This window comes from Neomonachus schauinslandi, chromosome 8 (genome assembly GCF_002201575.2).
Source record: "Neomonachus schauinslandi chromosome 8, ASM220157v2, whole genome shotgun sequence".
Taxonomy (NCBI): Eukaryota; Metazoa; Chordata; class Mammalia; order Carnivora; family Phocidae; genus Neomonachus; species Neomonachus schauinslandi.
Window position 1 is genome coordinate 59809932 of NC_058410.1, and position 20226 is coordinate 59830157.

Genomic DNA, 20226 nt, shown 5'->3' on the forward strand with positions numbered 1-20226 from the left:
ATATTTTCATCCTATGTCCCTTTTACCTTGCAAATCAGGAAGCAATAATTTAATGTAGAAACCCAAAAATCTGTTCATGGGGTCATTTTAAATGTTTTGAAGTAAAAAAGATTTTTTTGTGAATGGCACATTTTATGCATAACTTTCTTAAATTTGTCTTTACTTTTTTCCAAGTTACTCCGAACATATCCATATGAAAACATTTGGAATGACTTGATGCACTAAGAATTCAAATTCCACCGCATGTTTTCCTCAAATCTCTTATGTTTTCTTCTTTACATTTTCCCAGTGAACATGCCAATTCTAATGAGATTACCATTTTAGCTTCCCGGAATCACTTATGTATCCTTTTGTGAAGCATATTAGAATCAGTATTGTCAAATTCTCAATGTGGTGGCAAAGAATTGAGCTGGAATAGGTGAGAAAGACAGAAAGGAGAAAGGGGGAGGGAGAGAAAGGAAGGGAGAGAATCCTTTGGAATCTTAATGAAGTTCAGCCAAATTGCAAACCTTATAAAGCAATTACAGCCAACACTTGGCTTTTATTGAATAGTTACTACCTGGTAGGCACTGCAGAAAGTGCCTTCCATAATTCGTCTCACTTAATTATCCCTCTTCTGTGAAGTAAGCAGTCTGATTATGCCCATCATAAGGTGGAGGAAATGAGAAAATACTGAAATGAAGTGACTTTTCCAAAGTTAAACAGCTAATAAATAGCAGAAATGTGACATGAACCCAGGTTTGCCTGATTCCTGTGCGTCCTGCAAATCTGTATCACCAGCACTGCAACCAGCTCCGTCAGGAGCATACGTTTCCGAAAAGGCTTGTTTTCTTCTGAAATTACTCAGAATAAGGCCAAGGCTTGTGTTTTTGGTTTTATGTTCCCCTGACAACTTGTAGCCAAACCCTCACCCCTCAAAAACTTTGAAATCTTATTCTAGGGTTTTTTTTGTGCAAGTCTCTTTGTAAATAATAATAATTAAAAAAATGCAATAGAAACAGAGAGGTATTAGGTTCAAGCCAGCATGAAATTTGCCCTATGTTAGTCAGTCAAGCCATGCTGAGGGCCCCAGGGGGGGCTGGCTCCAGTCAGAGTAGCACTGTGAGAAGGCTCTCAGCACGGCACTCTCCTCTCCCAGCCAAGCCCCACTCCGACGCCTGCAAGCACCCTGCTTCCACTGTGCCTGCATCTCATTACCGAGCAAGGATCAATTTTCCAGCACTTTGTCTTTTACAAACTGGAAGAGCTGTGGTTAAAGATGTAGAAATTTTATTTAAAATCTGAAAATCTCTTGGTCGACCATACCCCCTTCTTTTTTTTTTTTTAAGGTTTTATTTATTTATTTGACACAGAGAGAGAGAGAGCACAAGCAGGGGGAGCTGCAGGCAGAGGGAGAAGCAGACTCCCTGCTGAGCAAGGAGGAGGATGCGGGACTCGATCCCAGGACACTGGGATCATGACCTGAGCCGAAGGCAGACGCTTAACGACTGAGCCACCCAGGTGCCCCGAACATATCCCCTTCTTATTCCTGTCCCCCAATTTACAGCCATCTTTAACTTCTTCTTTTTTTTTTTTTTTGGGTCTCAGAAAGGACTGTTTTGTGCCCTGATCTCGACTGCATTTGATTTCATAAAGAACCACTCCTTTGGAACAGACAACAGCATAAGGGGCTGTCCCAGTGGCCCCCTCTTTCTCAAGCCGGCAGAGGGCTGATGGCACAGTGCTGACAGATGCTGGTGACATTTTCTTCCACCTGTAGTTATCAACACTTCTATTTGCAAAGCATTTTGTCCTATTTTATGTAGGGGAATGTTTGTGGCAATTACATTTTAACTAAGGTAATTATACTCCATCTGCTGAAACTTTTCACTTACAACTTTTGAAGTATTCCAAATGTATAAAGTATTCTTTCTTCTTCCCATGTTGTTCTGTTGAGTTCTTAAAGACAACAATGTCTTGTTTGGTAGGAATGGTTAAGGAAGTTTGTCTTCTGATTAAGCCAATGAGCCAATGTTCTGATGACTTTAGATTTAATGTGAGAGTCCTTTTGGTTGAGCCTTTGAACAATCTTTTTTTTTTTATTTTTTAAGATTTTATTTATTTGCGTGAGAGAGAGAGCACAGAGGGAGGGAGAGAAGCAGAGCCCTGCTGAGCAGGGAACCCGATGTGGGGCTCGATCCCAGAACTCCAAGGTCATGACCTGAGCCGAAGGCAGATGCTTGACCGACTGAGCCACAGAGGTACCCCTGAACAATCGTTTTATAAAAAGTGAGTTGTAAACGTAATGCAGTTTACATTGTTGCTGGCTGAGGTGCACTTCTCGGGGTCTGAGTTCATAATCTGAATGCAGTTCCTGGAGAGAACTGTACAAATTGACGGCCAGTGGACCTATCACTCGTTTTCCCTGAGTCCTTCCTAACTTGGGTTTAAATCCCGCCTTCTTTAAGTATTATTTGATCTTGGGCAAGTTCTTAATTTTCCCTGAGCCTCAGTTTTTTTATCATCTGTAAAAAGAATAATGACTGCCTCAAAAGGATGTTGTGAAGATTGAATGTTAATTCATATTAACATCTTGCACAATGTCTGGCCAAGTCTAAGGGCTGAGTTAAGTCTTAGTTATCATTGATACGCCGTCTTTAACTGTGCTGAGCTCAACACATACTTTGTGAAAATTGCTTTCCTTTAGGTAAATACTCCACAAATCAAATTGTTTTATTGCCATTTGCTTCTTTTGAAAAGAGAGTTTAGTTGTAGGGCAGTTAAAACTACTGTAGCCGGCTGGATCTGGATTGAGGGGGTATAAAATGTTGTGTGTCATCTTACAGATGTAATAGTTATTTTATAGCGAGCAAAAATAACTTGTTTAGATTTGATGAATGCCTATGTAACCCGAAGACGGATTGGTTGGCTGACTTCCAAATATGAATTTCAAATTCCGATTTTGTATTAACAAAAATCCTTAATAATCGGCATTGTTACTTTAATGGCTTTCCAGAGTGAGGTAGCTGATGCCAGAAGTTTGCACCTAATTAGAGCGTCCGCCTTTTCTTCCCTCCTTTCCTTCTTCCCTTTCTTCCTTCCCCTAGCTGGGCATGACAAAGAGAAATAGGAAAAGGCTTATTTGTCCACTCCCTAGTCCCTCTCTTGGGCCATTCTCTCCATGGTGGAAGGTCGATGTACAAAGGTCATCTTCCAGGGCCCCTACAATAAACACTCTGACCTCACTGCCAAATCGCTTTTCCAGAAAGTGCCACCAGATCATGTGTCACTTTTATGAACTTTTGGTCTGGCAAACCTGATGTTATATGTCACTTCCTTTTTGGTTAAAATGTGTGCTCCTTAAAAGTAAACTATAGATGGATAAAAATATGTTTGCAGCCTTATTTCAAAAATTTTCTTTATTTCTTTCTTAAAAATTGAAAGTATATTTAAAATACAGTCCCACAGCAGGAACCTAGAATCTACTGGTTAACTCCTTGTTAGCATATTATATTCACATAATATATTCACTAAAACAAGGTTACAGTTCATGAAACTTTCTTGTAATGACCTCTTTTAGGAAGTATATTTGAATTTCATTGTGTAGGAGTCTGCAATTTGATTAAAGAGTATAAACATCAAGTTTATGTTTTGCCCACTTAAGGGCTAGTTTTTATTGCTTTAAAAGTGCTTGCTTTAATTTTATTAAATACACAGTGGCATATTGCTTATGCCACTAAATAAATAAAATGAATAAATTCACTAAATGAATAAATATGCCTTCACTAAATGAATAAATATGTATACATTTAACTTTTAAAACATTTTAATGCTTATTTCTTCATATTTTAGTTAATATATTAAAACACTTGCATCCTTTAACTTCAAAGCTAGTTTATTAATAAGAACAAAAACAAGTCACCTCCTCCTCTCCACCAAAAACATCCAACCGGATGCTAAAGCATTTTGTATTTGTTCATACATGCATAGATTTCATGGTTTACCTTTCATTTATAATTGTGGAGGAGAAAGACATTCACATTCTTAATTTTTAAGAGATGATTCGATTACATTTGACAACTGGTGTCTAATGTATTTTATGTGTTCTTCAAATCATTATTTTGTTCAATGCCACAATTATCCTCAAGTAGGCTGAATATGTATAACTTCACATCAGTGAATTATGTCATTTTAAAAGAAATATTTACACAAAAATCTAATAACTTTTGGCATTGGGATTACAACTATTTATTCATATTTTTAAAATATACACTCTTTTTAAGCCTATGGATTTCTCTGAGTATATTTAAGTGGATGTCTAAATTTATAACTAACCAAATTAATTAAAATTCTTTGGTAGTTATATTTTTTTGAAAGCCTAACCCCAATTTGGAAATAGTAACAAAAAGCCTGCACATTCATTTTATGTTTAAAAGAACAGTTGAAGACCCACAATATATTTGATTCTACAAATCAGAAAAACAGATTTTTACAATCCTGCTAGCTGTGATGGGTTCACTAAATTTTGTTGATATTTTTATACATTCCTGGCAGTTCTTATACTCTAGCAGCTCATGGCCTATGGGAATGTCATTTAGATGTAAGGGGACTAATATATAATTTATCCAAGGATCAGCAAATATTTCCAGTGGTAGGCAGGCTGTGATTATTTTACAAGATGAAACACCCTTATAAATTTACTGATGGCCAGTGCTGGGTGATTAAATGTTGTAAATAGTTGTAAAAGATAGTGTGCTTCCCCCCCGCCCCTGCCCCCCAGCTTGAATTCATCAGTGCAGTGAATGAAAAACTAGAAAAACAAAATCTTGAAATGACAAAAGCATAGACTTACAGCACAGGAGGGGAAAAGCTCTGGAAACTGGTTTTTCAGCCATGTTGTAGCTACATAATGCTCCCAAAGGTAGTGCTCTGTCCTATTTCTACAGATTCCCACAGAAAGATATTATATGACTTACTATTTCTAGTTATACTGATTAAAACTAAAGTGCTTACAAGATCAATAATCATATCTGACTTGCTTATGTCCATTTCAATTTCAGTGTGGAAGAAACTAGATACAGAACCATATTCCTGGCTCATATATCGAGTGATACCTGAGTGGCAAGTTCACAAGCCTGTCTTTTCCACCCGGCTGCCGCAGTCTGGGTGGAGGACACCAATCTCCCCATAAGACTATTTTTGGAGGAGTGAAAACCCATCACTTTCTTACATCCATTGCTTTCTCTTCCCCTCCAACAGTATCTCCAGTGGTTGCCGCCCTTCATGGGGACACAGCATTAAGTTGAGGGAGGCTATCCAGGCTGCTAAATTCACTCAGTATCTCACCCCAGCCTCCCACTACCCTGATGTCAAATTTGAGCCCCGACAGTGGTCAGGTTTGAGGCCAGCCATTGAAGAGTTGAATCCAAAGCTGTTAAATCTGGGAATGTAAAGGGACTTCACCACTGCCTCTGAGCAGCTTATTGTTAAATGCAAATAATCCTTGATGACACCCTGAGCTGATATAGGTCATCTTTTCCTTACCTGCAAGAGTACTTGTTAGATTTCTTTCTGCCATGGCCTACTGCTTACGGTGGAGTTTCTGAGATAAACTGTCAGATCATTTGAAGCCCTGTTAGTGGTACTGGATGGGGACAATCTACTTTGAAGGGTCCCTAAGGTGGGTGACATGAGGGGTTGAAGAACTATCAGGAGGAAATCATTTTCAGGCAGATAATAATGGCTGGAAGAGCCAGAGCTTCTAGAGGGCTTACCATGTGCTAAGCACAGTCCTAAGGCTTTTTTTATATACTGACTCATTTAATTCTCATAAAAAATCTTAAGAAGTAGATTCTACAATTATCCCCCTTCTACAGATGATGTAACGGAGGCAAAGTCAAATAACCCCAAGGTCACAGTAAATAACAGCGTGGGGATTTGACCTCAGCTACCTTGGCTTTAGAGCTTAAGGCTTACTGTCTATTCACCTGGTTCCTTACAAACAACAGTGAGGATTTGGGGGTGAGAACCTAGGAGGGAAAGAGAGCCCAGCAGAGGAATAGGAGGAGCCGCACCAGCTAAATCACAAGTTTCAATTTTGCTTCAGATTAATTTCCACAGTCTGTTCAGGGAAGGAGAGTTTTGATCCCATGATCTCTCCCAGAAGTAGGAATCTGTGTTTTATGTCACCTTTGTTAAGCCATGTCACTTTGAATACATTTATCTTTTCCCTGTATCTTAGATTAATTTACAAATAAATAAATTGGTTCCATAAAAAAAAAATGAATGGGCATAAATACTTTTAGATGTGAAGTAGTCAGTCTATATAATTGGTTTTGATAAGCTTTTTTGTTCAATATGGAAACAACCAAAAAAGCTAGGTAGTTCAAATAAAACTACTACTAAATAGAAAGTCTGTGAAAAAGGAAATTTTAAAAAGGTAACTTTTAAACAATCATTTTGATTTTTATTGTATTCATAGATCTTATCTCCAAGGCAAAGTGAAAAGTTGGTGAAATTTTCTAGGTAATTCCTAAGGAAAGATTACTGTGTCCATATGTCCTGACAAATAAGAACAAGTACGGTTAGTTTGCCCTACCCTGTATGTGGGTTTCTTCCACTGACTGATTGATTGCTTTTTGTTGTTCTAAATCCTCAGGAAAATTGCCACGAGCATATAAACCAACAGCAGTTCCTGAAAATTTGCTTTTCTTTTTAAATTGAAAGACATTTGGTGAATTCTCTGTTCTAAAAGCAGCAGTTTAGGCAGAAACATTCTGGGATTGATTTTAGAATCATGCTTTGGTTCTATCCTTCATTTTGCCTGTAGAGATTGGTCACACTCCACCAGCCTGATGTTGTGTTTTGGAGCTTGGAATTTCCTATCATTGGGATTCATTACCATATATTGCTCTGGGATCAACAGCCTAGCTGTTGCTAGTTTCCAGGAAAGCCATTCTTCTCTCTTTCCTGCTTTGAATCAATAAACAGGTCTGTTATTACTTGGGCCCCTAGGCAATTTCTCAACGATGGGGTCTAGTCTGGGGAGTAAGGAAGTGAGGAATAGGGTTGGGCCTAGGGAGTGGATAGTTCTTTAGAGTCATGTGACAAGCATCACCAAATCATCTCAAATAGTGCTTTCATTTTAAAGTTTAAGTTAGCATAAATTGTTTCAGAAGGGCCAGAGCTTTTGTTGCAACTGGAGAGTTGTTATTTAGTCCAATTTCCCTTGGATCTTGGGTCCTGTGGATGATGGCATGGAGGTACATGATCAAAGTAATAGTAGCAGGGTGGAGAGCAGGAAGCTCGAGTCAGCTCATTCACATGAGTAAAGAGCTAATCAAGTGCCATATCAGCAAGGTAAAGTTAAAGAGCATTTGGAAAGAACCACCAATGCCAAGGTTTCCGTGCATGAAATATAGCACAAGTTCAGGCTTCTAAACTCTACATACCTCTGACCTTTGGCTCTTTTATGTCTCTATTTTTCTGGCCTGACAGACCACATGCCAATGTGCAACCCAGAATCCCTCAGCCTCGTGATTTATGGCTTACAGCTGCGGCAGGGTCTCGGGCATGGCAGCTGCTTTTCAGATGTCTTCAAATTGGAGGGGGAGTGTTAATGTGAACTTGAGTGGCTGCAGAAGAGACGAGGAAAAGTTGATGAAAAAATCATCTGAATTCAGCCCCAAAGCTTTCCATTGATCTTTGCCTTCGGGGCCAAGCAAAATGTTTGGTTTATTTCATAAGCTAATTAGGTGTGTGAAAGGCTACTTGGCATCTGCTATTGACTGAACCCAACAAAAGTGATCACCAGGCTGGGTAATCAATAAGGGATCAATAACAAGCGTGTGATTGGATTAGCCATTTGATCAATGCTGTGTGCTAATATATTAACAAGCAAATTACTGAGCAGCCCTTAAGAGCAGAATGCTGACTCTGATTGCATTACAAACTAGTGAGATCTAATGACCCTCCAAGTGCAAGGGGTTACTTATACAAATCAAGACCTGAAAGTATTTTTACCTTGAAGATTTCTCCCCTGCCAAAGAAAATGCTTTCTTAAGTGGGATTCAAATTAAATTACAATTAGCAAGCAGTTGCACTGGGACACCTAATTTCAAAGCAGATATATCATTCAAGAAGAAGAGGGCTTGGGAAGTCAAGATATCATAGCCTGGAGAACTTTTAGGAAAACCCAGGCAAATATCAAAAAGGGCAAGCACAAAGAATGCCAGAACAGTCACTAATATTTCCCCAATACAATTTTGGTAAATAGATTCCTAGGATGGAGCTATAGAATTCCATCATCATAGGATCTACTGGTGATCTTTATCCAAATCATCTAGTCTTCCGAGCTCCCGTTTTTGTTTTAAGGTGACCCGTTATCTTAACTATTCCAATCTCAAAATGGGTAAACAGTGAGAGACCTCTGGGTGTGTATGTGTAAGTGTGCGCATGCGTATATGCGCAGAGTGAGGGGTTGCGGCCAACAGCACAAAGTGCCTTTTCAAAAGAAAGCAAAGAGAAGAAAAAAGGGAAAATGATGGCATGGGATGTGGAGCAGTGACAAAGAGGTCTTTATTTTCAAACTGCGGAACTTGTCACTATTAGATGATTCTATAAGCAACCTTACAGGAGGAAAAAGCCACAAAGCAGAGCTTCTCCTCTACCCTGCTGTCCCCATGATTAGGTGAACCATTTATTCGATTGATTGTGCTCTTTCTGATTCCCTAAGTGGAGACCAGGCAAGCCTTTGCTCACTTTCCCTCTTAATCCTTTTCCTTTTAAGAAACCGTTTTTTTCCCTTTGCCTAGGGAAGCTGAACCGATTAGTGTGAATTCTCCAGTGCTATGTGCGGGCTAGAAAGGTCTCCCCGGGCCGAGGCAGAGCTGCAGCCCAGGTAGCGCCGAGCCCCCGTAGCAACAGTGAGGCGGGCGGGGCGGGCGGGGCGGGCTCCCGGGGCGCGGAGCCTCCAGCCACCGACGGGCCCCCTGCGCCCGGCCCAGGCGGGCGGCAGCTGACAAAACAGCCGGCCTGGCCCTCCAGAGCTGGGGGCTGCAGGGGAGAGCCTGTCAGTCAGCGTCCCAGAAGTGCGGCAGGCAACATAATAGCTGATGGAGCCCTGTCAGTTCCAAGACTTTAAGGCGAACTGTGGTTGGTTTACCTGAGGCTGAAATGCCTGGTACCTCCGGGTTGTGTGTTTGGGCAAGAGGGGCTATAGGCAGATTTTCCCATTTGACATGCATTTGGTGGGTTTCAATGTTTATACCTTTACCAGTTAGCTTCTGTACCCAAGTAGCTAATTCAGTGCCATCAAGAATGTCTCATGACATTTTTATGAGAACTATTTTTCCATTTGAATAAAACTGCTAATATGCCGTGATCACGGTGGTGACAATCCTCTTAGACCCCTTCCTTCATGGTGTTATCTGTCTTGTGTGGAAAGCCCTGTTCTGTGTTTTAAAATACTCTTTTTCTGGTGCCTACCGAAGCATAACTTACAGGAAGCTAGCAATATACAGTTAAAGAGTTTAACTCTCTTTTAATATGGCAGTACGTGAAACGATACAAGCATTACATCGACTCTTGACGGATTCTCACCCGACACTTTACCAGAGTGAGATTTTGTAGCTAAAGAAGAAATCTTTGGGATCTGACAAAGCCTATGCTACAGTGACATATGGTGTGATGATATAATAGTCTATGCTACAGAACTAATTCTTATAGTCATCAAAAATTACATCCATGGTAAGGAGCAAATACTATGAACCAAGCAGTAAAAGCCCACCTAATTAGACTCCATGTTCATCAGAAACCTTAAAGAGAGCAGTTAAAGAATATCCCCCATCTCATAAATGCAAAACAGGTGACTATAATTCTATAAACCCCTTATTGCAGTGTTGCCGGTTAATGTTTCTCCATTATTCTATTCTTCTCCTTCTGTGGTGTTATAAATTTGAAGGTTTCAGTGATAGCCTCAGAAGTATTTCTGCAGGAAGAACCAGCTGCATGGTTCTGGATAATAATGGTTATTTAAGATAGAAACCTTTGGAGGCCAAGCTTCTTGCTTGTCAGTGTGTCTGATTCTGTAATATGCTGGCTTGCAGGAAGAACTGAGATGGAAGAGTGAATGGTAACAGGCAAAAAAAAAAATTGCTGATTTTTAGTAATTCATTTAAGAATCTGTGATTATTTCACTTGAGAAAAAACCCCACAAAATCTTAAGTGACTTGATAAATATGATCAATAGAATATATTATACCTGGAACATCCCCTATATATACACATCTTCTAATCAGTAGTTTCTTTTTAAAAAAATATCTGTTTGGTTTCTAAACTGTCTCATTTTACCTATTTCCATGTTAGGTTTAATGACAGTTAATCCTAAAGATTTAATGTTTTGTTTTCCATCAGTCTGAAGATGACTGTGTTTCAGAATCTTAGCAGTTTTCTTTGGCTTTAGCGAAATCGTATAGAGTCTGATGTGGGCCTCATCAGTGTGGGGGTGAAAGTCATGTTCTTTTGCCTGCTTTCACCCACAGAGGACGCATCTCCCCCTGACATAACTGGTTACATTCTTGAAAGGTCCAGAAGGCTGGACTGTGACTTGGTTCCAGTAGATAGCTCAAGTGTGATCCTGTGAAGGACTGAAAATTCATCAAGACAAAAAGGCAGGGATGGATGGTTAGCTGAAGCATATGAGGGAAGTGGTTTACAAGAAAGGAAATAATTGTAAAAAATGCTACAAAATGCTCGTCAGGGGTTTTCACACCCAGTAGTTGGTTATTATTCAAAAGAGACTAACCACTTCACACCCATGGGATGGCTATTAAAAATATCCCAGAAAATGACAGGTGTTGGCAAGGATATGAAGAAATTGGAGCTCTTGTGCACTGCTGGTGGGAATGTAAAATGGTGCAGCCACTACGGAAGACAGTATGACAGTTCCTCAAAAAATAAGAAATATAACTGCCGTATGATCTAGCAATTCCACCTCCGGGTATATACCCCAAAGAATTAAAGGCAGGAACTTGAGTAGATATTTGTATACCCATGTTCATACAGCATTATTCACAATAGCCAAAAAGTGTAGGCAAGCCAAGTGTGTATTGATGGATGAATGGAGAAACAAAATGTGATGTGTACATACAGTGGAGTGTGTTATTCAGCCTTAAAAAGGAAGATATTCTGACCCAGGCTACAACATGGATCAAACTGGAGGACAGTATATTAAGTGGAATAACCAGTCACGAAAGGACAAATATTGTACGATTTTACTGATATGACGTATCTAGACTGGTCAAATTCATAGAGATAGAAAGTAGAATGGTGGTGCCAGGGGCTCAAAGGAGGGGGAGATGGAGTATTGTTTAATGGGTGCTGAGTTTCAGTTTGGGAAAATGAGAGAAGTTCTGGGGATGGATGGTGGTAACAGACGCACAACATTGTGAATGTCCTTAATGTCACTCAACTTTACACTTAAAAATGCTTAAAATTGTTCCAGGTTACCACAGTTAGAAAGTACTAGTTAGGAGATAACACACAGAGACATCTATGACCTTCCTACATTTCCTCCCTGCTTTTTGAGAAGAGGAAAGAAGCAGTCACCTGCCCAAGTGCACGTTGCATTTTCCCCTGCTACTGGGAGCTCAGGCTAGAGGACAATATTTTTCATTCTTGTGCTGCCCTTGATTGCCAGAGAGTGAGGTTTGAAGGTAATGCTGAACAGGGAGTTGAACTAGTCATGCTTACCTCAGTCTGTTTTCTGGAGTAAGGTCTACAGTCACACAGGTGGACTCCACCTACTAGAAGCTTCTCTACTGCATCAGGGGACCACAGTAAGAAGACAGGCAACTTTCATTTTTTTACATTTATTCAGTAAACATTTACCAAGTGATTATGTGCCACTTTACTCAAAACCAAGTCCTACATCCTCAGCAGGAGTCATGGTCATGCCGGTGCTTGTCCAATACTTTATATAGATCGCCTATGATAATGGTTATTGTCTATCCCAGCAGTTAGGGCTGTAACCCCAACAAACCAGGATCCTTTAAGACATGTCATTGGTCAGTTAGTTCTGAGATTTCTAATGCTTTTAAATCCCATTTATATTTTTGCCTTGGCCTTATAGGGGAGCAAAAGTTTCACTAGTTCAGGAATACTATCGAATGATCATGGCAAATACTACTTCTTCAATGCATAACGCACCTGCAGTTTATATAGACCACTATCCCAAACTGACCATCCCGTAGTCTTAAATTTTGAGATTTGTTTTTCTTATTCATATATTTTAATACAGAGACTTAGGTTCAATCTTTATACACTGGAGTTACTTGCTTTTTATCCTCATTTTAAAGTATGAAGTATTTGATATGCTCAAAAGACTATATGTAATGTATTTGTATTATGAAATGTAATAATGAAATGAATACCTATGAACTGACCATCGAAGTTAAGGCATAGAACAATATCAATATTGTTTAAACAACCTTCTTACTTCTCTTGGATGCCATGTAAAGTCTCAAGAGATAACTCTAACATAATTTTAAAAATCATTCTCTTTTCTATTATCTAAGTATATATCCCTAAGCAATGTATTGTTTTTCTTTTGTTTTGAATATTGAAAATGGTACTGTGTTACATACATTGTCTGAGACTTGCTTTTCTCATTCATTATTATGTTTCTGAAATTCATTCCTTTGACTTGGATAGCTATAATTCCATTCATTTTCACTGGTGTATAGTATTCTATTGTATGACTACACCACAATGTGTTTATCCAATCTCCTGTTGATGGAAATTTAGGTTGTCTCCAGTTTTGGGTTTTTTTCATTTGTTACTGTGACCGTTAATGCTATGAACAGTCTAGTGCGTGCCTTCTGGTGCACAAGTTTTTCTAGAAGTTTTTCTCTGCAAAATATTTTCTAAGATGCAAATTTTTTCTAAGGCCAGGAGAGAAAATACTGGATTATAGGCCGTGTTAGTGTCAGTTACCTATTTTTTTAAAAAAGATAAAACAAGTGGAAGCTGACTTCTAATCTTCACCACATATGCACCACTTCTAATCTGTTTCCCTAGTTTTTTATTTATATCTCCTTTAATTTGCCTTTTATAAACTGTGGTGCCTCCCTTTACTCCAAAGAAATGCCTTTTCCATCCTAATTTTTGTTTTTCCCATAAATGAGCTCTACCTCCTCAGATTGTACATTTCTGGTTGATCTTTAAGCCCAACTGAAAGCAATTCCCATCCCCTGCTCCTAAACTCCCAACTATCTCAAAGCTTGTCAATTGAATATTTCCAGTTTTTTAAAGAAGTAATTAATTCCAACTGTTATGCACTACTTTTGTACTTATATTGAATGCAATTAATGCCTAGAAAAAGAATAATTTACAAATACACAATAGAGCAAGAAGTTGCTGCAGCCGAGGTCAAAGAGGTTGCTGCCTGTGTTCTCCTCTAGGATTTTGATGGATTCCTATCCCACATTTAGGTCTTTCATCCATTTTGAGTTTATTTTTGTACATGGTGTAAGAAAGTAGTCCAGTTTTATTCTTCTGCATGTGGCTGTCCAATTTTCCCAACATCATGTGTTGAAGAGACTGTCTTTTTTCCATTCGATATTCTTTCCTGCTTTGTTGAAGATTAGTTGAATAGCCAAAATATGGAAAGAGCCCAGATGTCCACTGATAGGTGAATGGATAAAGATGAGATATATATACACAATGGAATATTACTCAGCATCAAAAAAATGAAATCTTGCCATTTGCAATGACATGAATAGAGCTAGAGTGTTATGCTAAGCAAAATAAGTCAGTCAGAGAAAGACAAATACCATATGATTTCACTCATATGTGCAATTTAAGAAACAAAACAGATGAACATAGAGGAAGGCAAGGAAAAATAAAATAAGGTAAAAACAGAAAGGGAGGCAAATCATAAGCGACTCTTAACTCTAGGAAGCAAACTGAGGGTTGCTGAAGGGGCGGTGGGTGGGGGGATGGGGTAACTGGGTGATGGGCATTAAGGAGGGCACTTGATGTAATGAGCACTGGGTGTTATATGCAACTGATGAATGACTAAATTCTACCCCTGAAATTATAATACACTATATGTTAACTAAATTGAATTTAAATTAAAAAAAAGAAATATACAAGTATATTTAATGCAACCTGCTAATATTCTAGCCAAGAATTTAAAGCATCAGTATTTCAATTAGGTTTTTCATTCATTTAATCAACTCTGTTCGCTCTGGGATGGACGATGTACTAATTACTGGGAACATAGCAATGAACAAAACAGGCATGATCTCTAAAAGACAGGTAAAAACTAAATGTGATTGGCTTCATGAAGAAGAGAAGAAGTACAATGTGCTTTAAGACAGTGTCATGGGGGACCAACCAAGTCTGCAAGTACAAGGAGTGGGGGCCAAACAGCCTTTCCCAAGAGAAAGGTCTCTCCGATGAGATGAATAGCAGGATGTGGGATGGTCATCCAGGTTAAAGGGGCCTAGGGCAGCAGGTGGAAGGAGCAGTCACCCAAAGCCCTAAAGAGCTAGAGGACTGAGGGGTGAGAGGGTTTTGAGAAGGTAGACTAAAGAGATAAGCAGGGGTTAGATCATGCATATGTTCAAGAACAATGAAATACCTTGGCTTCTTTTCCCTAAGGTCAGCAGAATTACCTGATGAAATTAATATTTTAAACCTATTGTCTGGTAGCTATATGAAAAGTATATTAAAGGAGTGCAGTTGTTAGTAGTGGGGAGTCCATTAAGTGTTCCATTGTGGTGAGAGAGGATGGGGCTTGACTCAGGTGGTGGGTGGGGGGGATGAAGAAGACTGGAGAGTTTTAGAAGCTGAAATCAGGACAAGAAGGTGAAGATGAGAAAAGAGTTAAGGAAACTTTCAGAATTCTGGCATGAGTATGTATTGCCCTATAACTAAACAGAAAGCAAGCAAAAGGGTTCTATTCTGGGGCTAGTAGAAAAGAAACAGAACCATACTACTGGTGCAACAAGGAGAGAGAGGAAATCGCCAACATGTTTCACAGTGGAAATCATACTAGCGGTCAATATCTGTCTTTGAAAAATTTGCTTCATCTTTTTCTCAGCCCGCTTCACAATCCCCAGCTGTTTCGGTCTAAATCCTTCCCTCTGCGCCTCCAACACCATCTTCTCAGCAGTGTGGGTCCTGATCTCTCAACAGACAAATCTCTCTCCTTCTGCTGAGCTTTCCCCGCATTTGCTGCCCATTCTTGCTGACACAGCTCATCGTTACTAAACGGGTTTATTCACCTGACCCGCCTGGAAAAGCCCTTTGAGCAGGGCCTAGGTTAAGATCATTTCACAGCCATCATGGTCTCCGCTTCCTTCTCCCTCTCTCCACTCTCCAACAGCACTGCATCATCGCTGCTCCTGATGGATGAGCCCTCAACATTGCCCATTAATCCAGAAACCCGCGTCTCCTTATTTTGTAATCTCCATGGCCACCCACAAAGAGATAGATCTGGAATGTAAAATTAGCAATATAATAATATTATCTCCCCAGAATATGCCCATTTTTTATTGCTATTTGTCAAGTAAAAGAATACTCGAATTTCAAAGTAACTAAATAACAAAACATCGAACACAGAAACCACTTGTTGTTGACTTTTTGCTCAGGACCAAAATATAGCAAATATTCATATCTGTTGGGTTCTGGGGAAGTTTCTGGAGAAATTCAAACAGCTCACATTTCAAAACAGTGCACACGAACCATGTATTTTTCTAAGATGTATTTTGTAAATATGATTCACATTGCCATGAAGAATTATATCTCAATAGTCCTGATAGGTTTTTTTAAATTAAAATGAAATGACATACCACACATACACATATTTTGTTCAAAGATAAAAGGCAAGGGGCGCCTGGGTGGTTTAGTCAGTTAAGCCTCAGACTTGGTTTGGGCTTAGATCATGGTCTAGGGTTTGAGATCAAGCCTGGTGTCCAGCTCTGTGCTCAGCAGGGGAATCTGCTTGGGATTCTCTCTTTCTCTCTCCCTCCCCCTTCTGCCCCCTCCCCACTCATGCCCCCTCTCTCTAAAATAAATAAATAAAATCTTTAAAAAAAGATAAAAGGCAAGACATAATTTAAAGTACAGATACATAATTTAAAGTTTAGGTTTATAATCTAAGTTTTAAAATTCAAAAGTGTACCCATAATTTTTTAGTGTGCATTTGTATTAATACTCAATTTATGTATAGCGAATACATATTTAATGATGTTAAATTATTGATCCCCAATTGTTTATTACACAGAGTCTTGGTGGAGAAATATTCTGAGTTGTTTAATGCTTCTTAACAATGTAGTGTTTTGATTCAATGTTGTTAAGACCTTGTGAAGGAAGAAGTCATAGTTTTATCAGTTTTTTGGTTTATACAAGGGCAACTAAGACACCGAGGAAGCCACATTCTTAAATAAACTTTGAGAAGGACTGCAATGTCTTCCGTTTCAGGTCAGAGGGGTTTTTTCCCCACTACATTTCTCCATTGGCATCCCTAATCCATCTTGGATTTACGTCTCTAGAATCAGACAGAACTTAGGGATGACTCACTGAATCAATTTTTTTGACGTCTTAGAAGTGGAAACCATTCTAGATTTTGGTCTAGCCCCAGATTGCATTGGATAGAATAAATATTGTTTTCATTCACGTTGGTTTTTCAGAATGGAAGAGATAACATTATTTAAGATATCACATTATTTTCTTTTGAAACAACAGCATGAAATCCAGTAGGATTTTATAGTTTGAAAACCAGGGAAGACATTAATTTGGTTAAAAAGAAAATACAAAAATATTCTCATTATTTGGAAAGTGAATATTAAGTGTTGTATCACTTTCAAATAAATAATTTCTGATGTTATTTATATTAATACATTAGTGGTGATGACAGTTTCTTAGTAAGTACAAACTTTTGTGAAACTTATTATATATAAAAAAGTAAAAGTCACAAGTGGTGCTCAGGAAATAACATGTACTTGCATTTTGTTTTAATTAATTAGAGTTAAGTAGGAAGACCTCTAAACTTCTTTTATTCCTTCATGAAGTATTGAGCTTCTTTGATAGTGCGCCAGGAAAAAATCATATGTACTTCATATATAAGGTGTTATCTACCTGTAAAAACCTTATGTCATCCTAACTGAGTTATGTAGTTTTATATTGAAAATGTCATTAATATTACTGCCTAATATAACACACATTAGAAAAAAGAAATGATTTTTTAAAAGACTTATTTATTTATTTGAGAAAGAGAGAGAGAACGGGGGAGGGGCAGAGGGAGAGAATCTTCAAGCAAACTCCCTACTGAGTATGGAGCCAACATGGGCTCTATCTCCCAACCCTGAGATCATGATCTGAGCCTAAATCAAGAGTCAGCAGCTTAACCAACTGAGCCACTTAGGCGCCCCAGAAATGAGTTTTTTTAGTGTTGGCTTTTGTTTTCTTTTATTTTTTAAAAGTTTATTTATTTATTTATTTTTTTAGTAATCTCTACACCCAACATGAGCCTTGAAATCACAGCCACAAGATCAAGAGTCTCATGCTCTTCCAATTGAGCCAGGCAGGCTCCCCAGAAATGACGTTTTACACACGCATTTACGTATGTATCTAGTGATGATAGTGTAAAATGTGTCCTTGGATATCCCTTCAAACAACCTAAAAGCAGCCTTTTCAGCAAAATTAGAGTCACTTGGCATCTGCCCCTAACTGCAGTGTACATGCCATCATGCACTCTGACCATAATGTTCCAAACCAGCTGTTGCCAAGGAAGAGCAACAAAAAAGGGCATGATGTGAAGGTTAGAGATCCAATGGCATCTGAGTGGTGGTGTCCTCTGTGGCTGGATTCTGTTCTCACACCAAAATATGGCCACTCGTGGCTTTATCCAGCATAAAAAAATATACAGAGCTATTCATAAGGAAATGTTGAAGTATAAAATATATATTGATTCATAGAAACAAAAGACTGATAGCCATCAATGGATAAAATATATTAATATAAGTAAATACATATTTTTGATCAAATGTATCTACTTTCAGTAATTATGGCAATGTAATTTCAATAGCTCAGCTTAATACATACTCCAGTCAATGTGAAAGATAAAGTGCTGTACCAACGACCCATTTTTTCTTTGATTTAGCTTTTTTCCTTTTTTTAGTATATAAAATATATACATTTTAACATTTATATAATGTCATCAATAAAATACCAGTTTTATCTTCACTCCTGGGTATGAATACTCCTTGACTCATTTAAGGATATGAATTATACAAGCCACGGACTCTTCCTTCCCTATTACATAGAATGCTGGCTTGCCTTTTGTATTTGTAATCTGTATGCTGAATAAATTGGTGTGTTTCTTTCCCTTGAAGAAGCTCCATATTTCATACATATGTGGCAGTTGTAGGTACATATGTCTGCTGTAGGTACAACTCACATTCATTGCAAGTAATTACATAGAAAGGGTTATAGTGAGCAAAGTGAGTTGATAAAAATGATAATGCAAGGCTCTATATTTATTCATTTGCAATGATTTCCACATCAACTTCACTCAGTTTATAAATCTAAACATTAGTTCTCTTGCTGTCAGCACTTCAAACTCCACCTGGGATCAGTCAGCCAAGCTGTGCTTTCTGCCTCCTAGAATCATCATGCAAAATAAAGATTCTGCATTTGGAATGTAACTGACAGGTTGGTTGATGATGCACCAGACAAAAAGGAATGCACTTTTCCTCCTCAGCTGTATAAGCTCCTCTGTTCCACAGGCTTATTTCTTTAGTAAAGAAAGCAGATGTGACTTAAAGGAGCAGGGACAAGGGGGTGGTAGGGAAGGAGCTATCCTTCTGTAACCACATCTTTAATTGCAACACATTTTTTTGGCTCATCATATAAGGTATTAAAATTTCTTGGTGATCAATAACTAATTAGGTCTGATATTTTTAATTCCTGAAAGAAAAAAAATTATATGCAAGTTTTGCATATTTAAGTGTGGGGGGGTGATAACAAATTTGCCAAATGATCTATTTTGTCCAACGTATATTTCTTTTCCTTTGAAATCCCCCCCCCTTTTTTTTTTACATTCTAAGTTTTGTTTTGTTTTTTTCCTGCAGCACTGACTGTGGTGGAATTTATCATGCTGTTTATCTTAAACATGGTAGTCATGTGTTACCTATCTCTGGGGCCTAGAATATTAAATTCATGAATTCTTCTTGACTTGAGGCTTTGACAGCCATTCATCCGTACATTTCTTCTTTTCTGTTGAATGTTTAACATTGAATGTTTATTTCGCAAAAAGAGTTACCGTTAAAACATGGCATTTATCTTTCACTAAGCGAATATGAGATCTCAAAAAAATAAGAACTTCAAATACAAAGAATTATTCAGAATTAGGTTGTTAGTTGCTTCTACATCAAAGAGGCGGACTTTGTTAAACGGAAATCCAGCCTGTACCAGGTTCTGTTGGGTATCTGCGATTGTTATAGATACAACAAACCAATAAGTTGATTCTATACATAGCAGCTAGAAACTCATCATCTGGAGTTTTAGGTATCTTTGCACGTGGGCTTTAGCAAAGCTATGAATGGAAATGTTCCCATAAAAGAATTATCCCATTTGTATATTTGAAGCTTACTTTTGAATCATTCTCTCTACTGTTTCTCCATCTCCTCTTTTCTCAAATACAAGTTAATCTGTTTATTTAGATTAGACAGCCGATCAAATAAAACACCAAATAAGAGTCTGAATAGCCGAGGAGAGTTGAAAGTTAACCTGCTGTCAAAGATAGAAAAATAGACTAATAAAAGTAATGCCTTGGCAATATATAAGTCTATTTCCTTTCCTATTTTACCTGCCACATCAAACATAAAATCATCCTGGATACTTTATTATTTTTAACAGTAAATTTGTTATTAGATTAGTATTAACCTACATAATTTTTATGTTACTAAGAAAAATATTTTTATATAATTTTACTCTTAAAAACCTCTCTGTCACCCAAGAAAGATATCTCCATTTGCAAGTGGAATGAAACATGTATCTCTAAATGTGTCTTGTAGGGCCTATTGTTCTTGTACTGACCCTTTGGAAAGTCAGTTCATTAAACAATTATTCTGGGCTGTAGTCTGAGCTTCTAATAGAGCAAATTTAAAGAATCTAAAGCAAAGATAATAGTCCGACACAGAGTCAATGAGCTGTGCATTAGGAGGGGTTCACTGGCTA